A 12,704-nucleotide genomic window follows, 5' to 3' on the forward strand; every position below is an offset into this window, starting at 1 on the left:
AGGAATAGGTTAGTGTGATAGTAAGTGGCAGATGTGTTTGATCGACTCGCTTCCTTGTTGTCATTGAGATTGTAAGGTAAAGTGTGCCCACTCAAAGACTAGAGTAAATAAACTTGAGTGGAAAAAAATCGAGTGTTGTATCTTGACTATTATTGTGAGAACCTACTTAAGGACGCTTATTCTGAGTTTCGTAAATGAACCTGCTAGGCATTTCATAGCATTACTCATTGTATATATGTTTATTGTAGATGATTGATTATTACGCATATATTAGCTTAGGTTTTTGACTTGATTACTCTATATGCATTGCTAATGAGAGGTATAGATAATTTAGAGCATGAATAAGGAAACAATAGTTTTATTTCTTAGTCGTTGTAGTATAGATGAAGTTTGTGAGTACCTTCACTAGAAAACTCTCCGCGAGGTTATAACTCATCCACTAGGGAATTCCTAGTGGTTTAAGGCCTTGTCAGATATGGTCAATGCAATCGCGACTTTCAAACGAGAGTAGTTAGAACTCCATTTTTGGTCACTTATTCTAATTTCTCATCTTTGCTTGAGGACAAGCAAAATGCTGTTTCGGGTGGTTTGATAAGAGCCCAAAACTGTAGTTTTAACCCTCTGAAATAGACATACTTTTAGACCAATTATGTGAGTAATAATTAAGAGTTAACACTGATTACGTGTTTTTATGCATTTCAGGCTTCAAAGTCCATTATGTGTAGAAATGTGCCACTTTAGCGAGATAAAGGAGCAAAGGTCGGTTACTAAGGAGTTCCGTGATTAAAGGCCAAGATTCAAGAAGACAAAGCCTTTCTAAAGCCCGGTCAAAAGCTGAAAAGTCGACACGGGAAGAAACAGCACACAAAGTCAGCAGAATTCCGAAGGCTATATCTTTGGACTCAGACCTCGGAATGGGGCCTACCTTATGTCAAAACGACCGGCTCGGAAAGAGCTTTCCAATGGTCTAAGCCATGATCCAATCAGAGGAGGAAAACTAGACGAAAAGTCTGTTGAAGCCAACTGTAGTTGAATAGGCCTTTTTGGACTGAAAGAATTGGGTTTTGGGCCTGATTCTTTGGCCCAAAACATGGCTCCAAGCCCATGCACGATTTTTGGATCTGAAAGTATAAAAACAAAAGCTTAGCTCTTTGTTAATGGTAGATAGTTAATGGTAGATAGGTTAGAGTAAAAAGTAGCCATTAAAATAGCTTCTACATCTATTTTTTACTTAATTGTTTTAATTAAGTTTAATTTCAAATCCAATTCTTGTTTTAGATTAAACTATTAGAATCATTACTCTTAATTAGTTTGATTAATAAAATAGCTAGTTGTTAAATTTCGATTCTTGTCATTTACATTTGTGTTAGATCTTATTCATTTACTACTTGTTATTCAATTCTTAGTTATTAATTAGATTTTAATTATTGTTTAATTTAGATTAGTAAATTTCAATTCTTTATATCATGTTTAGTTTAATTTTAATCGAAAATGATTGCGTAATGATTCTCGGCTAAACCTCCATTAGAGGGGGTTGAGAAGCCTTGATGAAAGCATGATTCCGACTATCGTAGAATCGTCGTAATTTCCTTTCCACTCTAGAAATGATTAGTTCACCATGAGAATGGGTTTAATTGTTCACATGCTAGTTATGAATTGGTAGGAATGCCATGTGTAATTAGGGATTAGGAAGAAACAATTGTTCTGCGAAGCAGTTCAATTCGGATTACGACGATTCATCGTTAATAGGATTAAGTCGAGTTAAGGTGGAATCAATCCCCCCTCTAACTCCTTATCATTGAATCAACGTAGCATTCCCTTAGTTATTTTGATAGTTGACTAGTGCATCTTGTGGGTAGTTGCATCGTAGTCTAGTTGCCTTTTCGTAAATCTCTCATTAGACCTTAAGTAGAGTAATTACACGTGATAACAAGCATGCGGAAGGACTAGGAGTGGAGCGAACTTCCTACTCCACTATATCTCATAGGATTGAGAGTAGAAATCTTTGATAAGCATATAGGATCATAAATTAGTTTAGTTTACTTACGTTATGAGTTTCATCGTTCATTTCGTAGGAATACTCACCACTATATCATTTATCAGGCGACTAGCGGAAAATATACTTAGGTCGGAATTTCTAGCTATATCGATCCAAAAAGGGCCTACATTCTCTCTTAGGACATGGTATAGTGGTCAAGCAAGTGGACGTGTGATTTCTCTATTCGGAATATACTTCTCCCTTGTGTCATTTCTCAAATGTTTCACTCATATAAGGCTTTAGGCTATATTCTCACAGGATTTGTAGAATAAGTACTCTAGCCTAGATTTTAAACTTCTTGCCAAACAATCATAGATACTCATGTAATATATTTATAGATAGATGCAAAGATTATTACCTACATATTAACCTAAGTTTCTAAAACTATTCTAATGCAAAAGCTATTGAGACTTCTAGATTATCAAGAGCATAGAGAAAGAAACAATACCAATATTCCTAAGTGTATAGCATAAACTTTTTATTTTTATTTTATTTTTTTTAAGACAAATAATACGTAATATACAACCTAATATGTGCTTAATATTTACATCGTGTTTCTATACCACCCCTAAACAATTTGGGAGAAGGGGGTTCATGAAACAATTCAATAGCACAATTAAATTATGTAACTAACTAATTTTTATAATTTTTAACATTTTATAAATAAAAGTGCATAATTTACATCCTAAAAGTGTCTAATTTTTGCAAATGTTTCTATCCCACCAACCACACCTGACACAATGGCTGAAGAAAGAGAGACTCCTCTCTCCGACTTTTACAAACCTTGAGCGATAGCCCTAAATCTTGCATCGTTCTAGCAGACCCAGTGGGGGATTTCCGCATCCCCCCAAATATATTTAATTTGTTACCCGTTTTTCATGGTAACCTTATCAGCACATGAAAAACCTTATCAGCACATGCGTAGGATTGAACAAGTCCTTACAACATTCCACCATCCTATGGTTGGTGCGGAACAAATTAAATTGAGGGTATTCCCTTTCACCTTAGCTGATAAGGCAGCGTCTTGGTTAATTGCCCAAGCGCCTAATTCTGTGGACTCGTGGGCCAAACTTGTTCAGCTGTTTATGAAACATTTTACCCACCCTTAAGACGGAAGAAATGCTTTCCAAGATTCACTTCTTCGTGAGAATCCTCATGAATCATTTTCAGAGGCTTGGAATCGTTTCACCCGATCTCCTTATAGAGTGTCCACACCATCACCTAGCAAAAGACACGTTAGTTCATGCCTTTTCAAAGGACTTCTACACCACCATAAAGAAGTCCTAGACATAATGAATGGGGTAGTTTCCTAAGTAAAGGAGCCTCGAGAGGCATATAAATTTTTGGAAGATCGGACTAAAGCGTAATAATAATTGGGGGTAGTGACGATTACTCCCTCCGCTAGTTCTTCTTCAACAGTTAAGGCTACCAAGTATGTTTGAGGTTAAATCGGATCCCGAGCTTAAAACTCTAATTGAATCCCTCACAAAAAGGTAGAGGCCATTTCAGTACAACAAAAGTCTATCCCGTAATGAATGTAAATTCAAATCCATGTAGTTTCTTTGGAGTCCCGAGCATCCCGACTCCCAATCGCATTAATCGGAGTAGCAAAACTTGAGTGGAAAAATCGAGTGATTTTTGTCTTGACTTTTATGTGAGAACCTACTTAAGGACGCTTATTCCAAAGTTTGAAACGGACTGTTATCGCATTTCATAGCATTACTCATTGTATATATGTTTATTCGTAGATGATTGATTATTATGCATATATTAGCTTAGGTTTCGACATGATTATTCTGTATTCATTGCTAGTAAGATGTATAGATAATTGAGACATAAATAAGGAAACAATAGTTTTCTTTCTTAGTCGTTGTAGTATAAATGAAGTTTGAGAGTACCTTCACTAGAAAACTCTCACTAGGCTATAACTCGTCCACTAGGGAATTCCTAGTGGTTTAAGGCCTTGTTGCATATGGTCAATGCAATCGCACTCAGCGAAACGAGAGTAGATAGAACTCCATTTTTGGTCACTTATTCTAATTTCTCATCTTTGCTTGAAGACAAGCAAAATGCTGTTTGGGGGTGGTTTGATAAGAGCCCAAAACTGTAGTTTTAACCCTGTAACAGTCATACTTTTAGACCAATTATGTGAGTAATAATTAAGAGTTAACACCGACACGTGTTTTATGCATTTCAGGCTTCAAAGTCCATTATGTGCAGAAATGTGCCACTTTAGCGAGATAAAGGAGCAAAGGTCGGTTACTAAGGAGTTCCGTGATTAAAGGCCAAGATTCAAGAAGACAAAGCCTTTCTAAAGCCCGGTCAAAGATGAAAAGTCAAAGTCAACGCGGGCAGAAACAGCACACAAAGTCAGCAGAACTTCCGAAGACCGTATCTTTGGACTCAGACCTCGGAATGGGGCCTACCTTATGTCAAAACGACCGGCTCGGAAAGAGCTTTCTAATGGTCTAAGCCTTGATCCAATCAGAAGAGTAAAAGTGGATGAAAAGTCTGTTTAAGCCAACTGCAGCTGAAAAGGCCTTTTTGGACTGAAAGAATTGGGTTTTGGGCCTGATTCTCTAGCCCAAAACATGGCTCCAAGCCCATGCACGATTTTTGGATCTGAACATATAAAAACTAAAGCTTAACTCTTTGTTAATGGTAGATAGTTAGACCTAGATTAGAAATTAGATTAGTAGCCTCCATTAATTAGTTTTATATCTCAGTTTTAGAATTTCATTCCCTGTTTTAGATTAAAACTTTAAATCAGTGTTCTTTATTGATTAGATAAATAAAATAGTTATTCTTGTCAATTTAGATTTTTGTCATTTACAATTTATTAGATCTAATTTCAATTCTTGTTATCATTCAATTCTTAGTTATTAATTAGATTTCGATTATTGTTTAGTTAAATTTCATAAAGTTAGAATCTTTGTAATATGTTGTATTCAATTTCAATGGGAAATGATGGTTTGATGAATCAAGGCTAAAACCTCCATTAGAGGGGTTGATGAAGCCTTGATGAAAACTTAGTTGTATAATGTAGAAGCGTTGTAGAGTCTATTCCATTCTAGAAGGTCGTGTTTTGCCATGAGAATGGGTGGACGACCTCACATGCTAGTTATAATTGGTAGAAATGTCATGTTAATTAGGGATTAGAACGAGCAATTCTTACCGTAAGAACGTAAGAATTGGATTACAACAGATCTATTCTAGGTGATTAAGTTGGATTCGAGGTGGATTCAATTCCCTACAATTCTTTATCTAGATTCAAGAACATTAGTATTTCCATATATTTCGTAGTGACATTCAACATATTGCTTTTCATATTGCATGGTAGTATAATTCCCCTTCGTAAAGCTCTCATTAGACTTAAGACCGATTAGTTAACTATGAAATCATTCCATGCTAGAGAACTAGGAGTGGAACGAATTTGTTACTCCACTTTATTTCGATAGAATTGAGAGTAGAAACTTTGATAAACATATAGGCACATAAATAGTTTTAGTTTACTTACGTTTTGAGTTCATCGTTCATTTCGTAGGTAAACTATTTCATTTTTTGTTTATCAATCACAAAAGAGTCAAACTCAGAAACTGCATGTACACACCACAAACAACCAGTACTTTCCTTCTTAGTACAATAAATTGTAACTTTCCCCGGATCATTCTTTGAAAATTGATATTTGTACCCAGTCTCAATAGAATACTGCAATACTTTAAGACGGAAATCATTAACATCAACAAATGTTTGACTAACATGTTTGAGATTAAAAGCCCATAATCTACTCCTCAATTATTTAATAGGCACTATTTCACTACCAGTCTCACTACCAGAAGCACAAGAGCTACCATAAAAATTAGAAGAATTATCACCAGATGTACTACTCTCACCTACTCCATAATCAAGTTTCAAAGAGACATCAATGTTAACTGTAGAAAAGCCCTTTGCAAAGCTGTAGCACGCTAAAGATTGAAGCTCTACATCATTTTCTATAACAAATGACTTTCCATCGTGAGTGAAAAAAATATCAAAGCATGATGGATTTAACTCGGTCCAATTTGTTGAAATCTCATTTCTGAAATTGATAATGGAAGAAGACAGACCAATACGACTTGCGAGAGTCAAATTTTTGTAGGATATAACTCCAAGAACAGTAAAATCCATCGTACAACACAAAATTTCTTTCACTCGAGTTAAATCACGATATGAGAAATCACCATCGCCAATTTCTTTCCAAATTAAAGATGATAAAAACCTAAATTGAGAAAGAAATAGACGGAGTAACAAATTTCATATAAAAAGGGTATATACGGTATTTTGAAAAAGAAAATAAGGTGTGGCTAGTTTTTTCTCATAACTTACTGAAAATAAAACCTTTATTTCACAATTTTAAAAATCGGATGGGTTTTAGACGTAATTCATAAAGTCAACGGGTTTTTGACTACTAAAGACCGGAATGAAGGTTTTGAACCTAGTTTTATGTAAAGAAACATGCTCCGATGGAATGGAATTGTGCCATAATGTTAGATGAGGGGTCATAAAGGAGGACCAAGATGAAGAGAAGAGACAGGTATAAAAAGGTAGCGTTTAGGGATTAAAGGTGGCTTCTTCTCCATGAGGGAGGATGCCCAAGAGAGGGAGGGTGGCCAAGAGAGGGAAAGAAAGAGGGAGAAAACTGAGAAGGGAGATAGAGAGTGAACTACGAGGCGACTTGATCCCTCAGCAAGGGGTACGTAGGAAATCTCATATTGGTTCAGCTGAGCCACGAAAACCTGAGTACAGTACGCAAGTTCTCCATTATGTCCATTCATATGAATTCACCACCATGTGAGGGTGTTTGTTAGTATAGTCATAATATTTTTCTCGAGTTTCTTACAAAAAAATTCCTATAGAATATATATTCCTTAATCTAGCACTGTAGAGAAAAAAAGAGTTTTTTTTTTCTTTCTCTTATGTATGCACGGACAAAGGCCAGCTCCTCTTTTGGCAAATGATCGGGTTGTTAGCACAAGATACACTCGACTTTTGTTCGGCCAAAGATAGCGCGCCACCATATTTCAACACAACTTCAACTATTTTCGGAAACAGTATAAATATAAAGTTTTTTCTGTAAAAACATAACCTAACCAAAAGAAAGAAAGAGAGAGATTGTAAGAAGGAAATTCTTAGTGAGTTGAGTGTTCATTCTTTGTGAGTGAATCGAGAGCTCTTGTAATCTGTTACTCTGGACATCTAGTAAGACTTGGAACTCGCTAGTGTGGACATAGGCAAATTGCCGAACCACGATATATTCTTGTCTTGTGGTTGGTTCTCTTTTGTATTATTATATTTACTTCATATGCTTGTTAAATTGTTAATGAGAAGCGTTGGGATAGTACTTGGAGGGTGTTGAAATCTTGTCTAGATAGAAGGATCAATCTTTGTGTAGGGTTAATCTATTTGTAGTGGATAACGTTGTTTCTGTATTAATTTATTCACAACAATTGGTATTAGAGCGGGGTATACAACCTAGGATTTTGAGTTTTGGTGAAGAACCATAGTGCTCAAAATTTGCGTAGACAAGGTGTTCAATAAAATTTTTGAGTGAGATATTTTTTTGGGTTATTGTGTGTGACTTGAAAAAAGGCTCCCAAGATGTCAAATGCTAGATTTGAAGTAGAGAAGTTTGATAAAGAAGCAAAAAAAAGTCGGCGAGGGTGATGTCGAATGAGATGACTTCCACAAGCAAGTGGAAGGGTAGTTTGAAGAAGCCTTTAAAACATGTACGGTGCTACAATTGCAAGGAAAAGGGGCATTATCTATGTGATTGCCCTAGCCTAAAAAAAAGTAACAAGATGAGTGGTAAGTTTGAGAATGAGGATGTTAGTGAAGCAAGTCTTGCTTCCAGCTTCAATGGGGATGATGTAAATCTTTTAGTGTCTACACAAGACGACCACATGAATGAAAAGTGGATTCTTGATTCCGGGTGTTCCTACCACATGTGTCCAAATAGGAAGTTGTTTGCTACCTATGAGAACTTGAGTAGAGGTTCCGTTTTGATGGGTAATGATGTTGCTTGTAAGATGGTGGAAATAGGAACTATATGGGTCAAGATGCATGATGGTATAGTGAGGACTTTAACCGATATGAGACATGTTCTTGAGCTAAAGAAGAATCTTATTTCTCTTAGTACTTGGATTCCAAAGGCCACAAGTTTATGGAAAATGGTGGAGTCCTAAAAATCCTTAGTGGCTCTTTGGTCATTATGAAGGGTCAAAGACATGGAAATTTGTATACTTTGTTGGGTAGTACAGTGATAGGCGATGTAGCAGTGGGTACATGTGGTGATGATTCTGAGTGCACAAAATTGTGGTATATGCGCCTTGGGCATATGAGCCAAAAGGGATTGTCTGAGTTGTGCAAGTGAGGGCTACTGAAAGACTTGGAGAAACCAAGTATGGAATTCTATGAGCATTGTGTCTATGGCAAGCAGTGTAAAGTCAAGTTAAGTCAAGCAAGCACAAGACGAGAGGCATCCTGGATTATATGCATACGGATGTTTGGGGACTCTCTAGAGTGGCTTCTAAGGGAGGTAACCATTATCGTGTCTCTTTCATCAATGATTATACACGATATGTGTGGGTATATAGCTTGAAGTCCAAGGATGAAGTTTTTGAGACATTTAAAAAGTGGAACGCAACGGTTGAGAAACGCACAGGTAGGAAGGTGAAGACTCTACGGTCTGACAATGGTACTGAGTATACCTATGGGCCTTTCCAAGAGTTTTGTGCGCAACAGAGAATTACTAGATACTAGATAGTGAGGGGCACGCCACAGCAGAATGGGTTAGCAGAAAGAATGAATCGCACGTTGCTTGAGGAAATTAGGTGTTTGCTTTCTAATGCCAATCTTGGCAAAGAGTTCTGGGCAGATGTAGTGGTCATGGCGTGTTACTTGTATAATATAGATCACCAGTTCCGTCGATAGACTGCAAAACACCTTATGAGGTGTGGACAGGGAAACCAGCTGATTATGATACTTTGTGCGTGTTTAGATCTAGTGCTTACTACCATATGAAGGATATTAAGCTTGATCCTAAAGCTAAGAAAGCTATATTCTTGGGCTATGCAAAGGGAGAAAAGGGATACGGATTGTGGTGTCTTGAGAACCACAAGTTCCTAGTCAGCAGTGAGGTTACCTTTGATGAGACTTCGGTGCTATATTTTAGCAGGCCGAAGAAGGCTGGAAATAGTGGTGTTTATATAAAATCTCAAGTGATTGAGATGGAAGTGTCAGAGGATGCTATAGAGAGTGAGGTTCTTAATGAAAGAACTATTTAACAAGAAGTTGAGGTACAACAACCTGAGCAGCAAGCTTTGGCTAGATCAAAGCCAAAGAGAAGTGTGAAACAAGTTACGAAGTATGAGCATGATAAGCTAGTGAAGCATTATAGTCAACCGGACTCGGTTGCCTATGTACTGAATATCGAGGGTGATGAACCAAATGACTTCGAATAAGTTGTTAGAGATGGCCATTGCAAAGATTGGTTAGTGGATATGCATGAAATGGTGGAGGCTCGTGACAAGTTTTGTACTTGAGAATTTGTTTAATTGCCTACGGGCAAAAAGGTTTTAGGTTGTAGAAGGTTCTCTATGGAGTTGAGTTCCAACATTGGTTGGAGGTATTCCACAAATGGTGGAGGCTCATGCATTGTTGATTGATGCCTTTTGTAGGCATGGCCCTTCGTGGGCATGATTGCTCTTTGTGAGCATGACTTTATGTGAAGACAGCTCTTTGTGGGCATGACGTGCTCTTCATGGGCATGACTCTTTATGAGTGGCTCTTCGCGGGCATAACCCTTTGTGGGCATGGCCCTTCGGGGCAGTTGACGGCGAGTTTCGGGACTAGTGCTTTCTTGCTAAATGTGTTCAGCTCGGTTTTATGTGTTAAAACCTCACCGAGGTGGAGAATGTAGAGAAAAAAAGAGTTTTTTTTTTTTCTTTCTTTTGTGTAAGGCGGCTACCAAGACTTATGTATGCTGAACAAGGGCACTTCCACGCCCTTCTTTGCAAACGATCTGAACAAGGGCAACTTTTTTGCTCGGCCTCTCATATTTGGCAAGCGAAACATTATTGTTAAAGCCACGCTAAAAATTTAACCTAACCAAAAGAAAGGCGCCATAATTTAAAACAACGATTTGATGAGTTTTGGAAACATTATAAATATAATTTGTTTTTCGACATCTAAAATTTAACCTAACCAAAGACAAAAGAACGACATAATTGTAAAACAAAAATTCTTTTTGAGTATTATATTTCATTCTTTGTAAATTGTTAATGAGAAATTGGGATAGTCTTGTAATTTGTTGTTTAGAGAGACATCTAGTAGAATTAAAAGCTTAGGAACGTTGTTTCGCATTAATTTATTCACAACAAGCACAAATTAGAACCAAAATATATTTTTGTCTTGTGGTTGGATTCTCGTTTTTTAAAATACGAACTAAAAAATTATTATATATTTACGAAAGTTATACTCTCATTTGTTAAATTGTTCAAATGGAATCAGAAGTCCATAGGGATTAAAAAGTCGGTACTTGGAGGGTGTTAAGTCTTGTTTAGAGAGAATGATCAATTCTTGTGTAGAATTAATCTATTTGTAGTCAATAACGTTATTTCTGCATTAATTTATTCACAACAAGCACCAAATTCGGTTTCCAGTCAAAATGGTCGGTACAAAATTCAACTCCAATGTGCAGCTTCAGCTCATTGATTCTCGTTTTACCATTAAAATACGAACTAAAAAAAATGAAAGTTGATAGTCTCATTTACGAAAGTTGATACTCTCATTTGTAATATTTCATTCAAATGGAATCATCCTTTGAAGTCCATAGAGCAGGCTATTTAAAAGTCGTGCACTCAACACTCAACTGTGAAAGTCTCGATATAGCTTGCGTTGCTAGAAGGCAACATCAAATATTATCTTCAAATCTGGCAGTTGGAATGAAAGGAAAATTGTGGCTATATGCCTACATTAATCTTTTATTTTAAGGGTTAACTAATATTATCCCCACTAAATGAGTTAATTAGGATTCCCTCTTTAGATGGAAAATTAGGTTTCTCTTCTCCAATACACCAAAAAAAAAAAGTCAAAATGAGTTGAACATATTTTTCTTTTCGTGTATTTAGAGGGAAATCCTAATTTCTTATCTAGTGGGAGAATTCTAATTGGCTCATCTAGAGAGTAATACTACTTAATCCTTATTTTAATCAGTTTCTTTTGTTGAAATTTGATGGCAGGACCTCCTACCAAGGCAAACATAGCCCTCAGATTGAATTACATGACAGACGCCAAAACTCTGCACACAATTCAATTCCTTCGAACTAAACTAGACAGCCAACTACTTGTTCCTTTTAGTAATTAGACACGGAGCCACTCAACAACCTGCCAAGAACAGAGCCCAACATACCCTTGATTGAACATAGCCACCAAACCAGTTTTTGCTATATTTCCAAGTATACAAACTGGAGCTATAACGTTTTTAAATCCCAATTTTAATACAGGATGTAAAGGATGATTTTAAGCATATTTTCAACTAGTTCTTTTTGAGAAATGTTGTTAAGTGGTCAACTGTGTTCACGATCCCAACATGTTACAGTGGGCGTTGTAGTGCAAAACTCTGCACACAACTTCAAATCCTTCCAATGAAACAAGACAGATCCAGTACTCCAGTAGTCTTTTCCTTTGGCAACGATGCCACATTACAAGTCCATTGTTAGTTTGTTACATGTACTGATGTACGCAATTCATGGCTTCAAGTTGGTTGTATACTCGTATTGCACCGGTCTTGATCAGTCTACCTTAAATGGAAGTTGAAAGGGATTTAAAATTGAGCTCCTCTATGGACGTGCCTAACTAAGTACTGAATGCGAGTGGTCAAGGACAAGGCAGAAAATCTCGACCTCGTTCGATATCTCGGACCCCCCAAAAACCGAGATGAACTGTCAGAGATGTCTCATTTCTTGGTATAAACTGTCGGAAATCTCAGGTATATAAAAAATCTCCCAAATTTGGTTAAAAAGTGGTCAACAAATCAAATGAGATATATCGTATATCTTTGAAATTTGGTTAAAAAGTGGTCAACAAGTCAAACGAGATATCTCGTTGATCTCGTCGAGATCAAAATTCATCTCGGAAATTGCGAAATATATCAGAAAAAAATATTTTGAATATTCAGTTGAGATATCTCGATCTCACTCTTCAAATACCGAGATATCTCGTTGAGATCTCAAAAATCTCATCGAGATTTTCTGCCTTCAAGGAGACAGACTCTGTTGGGTTTTGCCTGCACAGATTCGAATGTTGACGAGTTCTGATCCATTGTCAAAATATAGAAAAGAAAAAAAGGGTACAATTTGGTTGCTCCAATTATGTCGCAGCTGCCCTAATTTTATTATTTCTTCGAAACTTCAAAAGTGATACTTCTATTTGCAGCTACAAGAATGCTGCATAATCAGTTAAAAAGGTGCCCAGCATTAATCTACGAATACAGTTAGGCAATAGTACCATACTTCCATGTAAGTACCTCATTTCAGTAGTCTTGCGTTTCTCGGAACTACAGGAACCATGGAAAAGAGTACGTTCCTTGGCAACTCTGGCACAAAGGTGCACAGTCGTCATCTCTCTA

The sequence above is a fragment of the Coptis chinensis genome, chromosome 1 (genome assembly GCF_015680905.1).
Source record: "Coptis chinensis isolate HL-2020 chromosome 1, ASM1568090v1, whole genome shotgun sequence".
Taxonomy (NCBI): Eukaryota; Viridiplantae; Streptophyta; class Magnoliopsida; order Ranunculales; family Ranunculaceae; genus Coptis; species Coptis chinensis.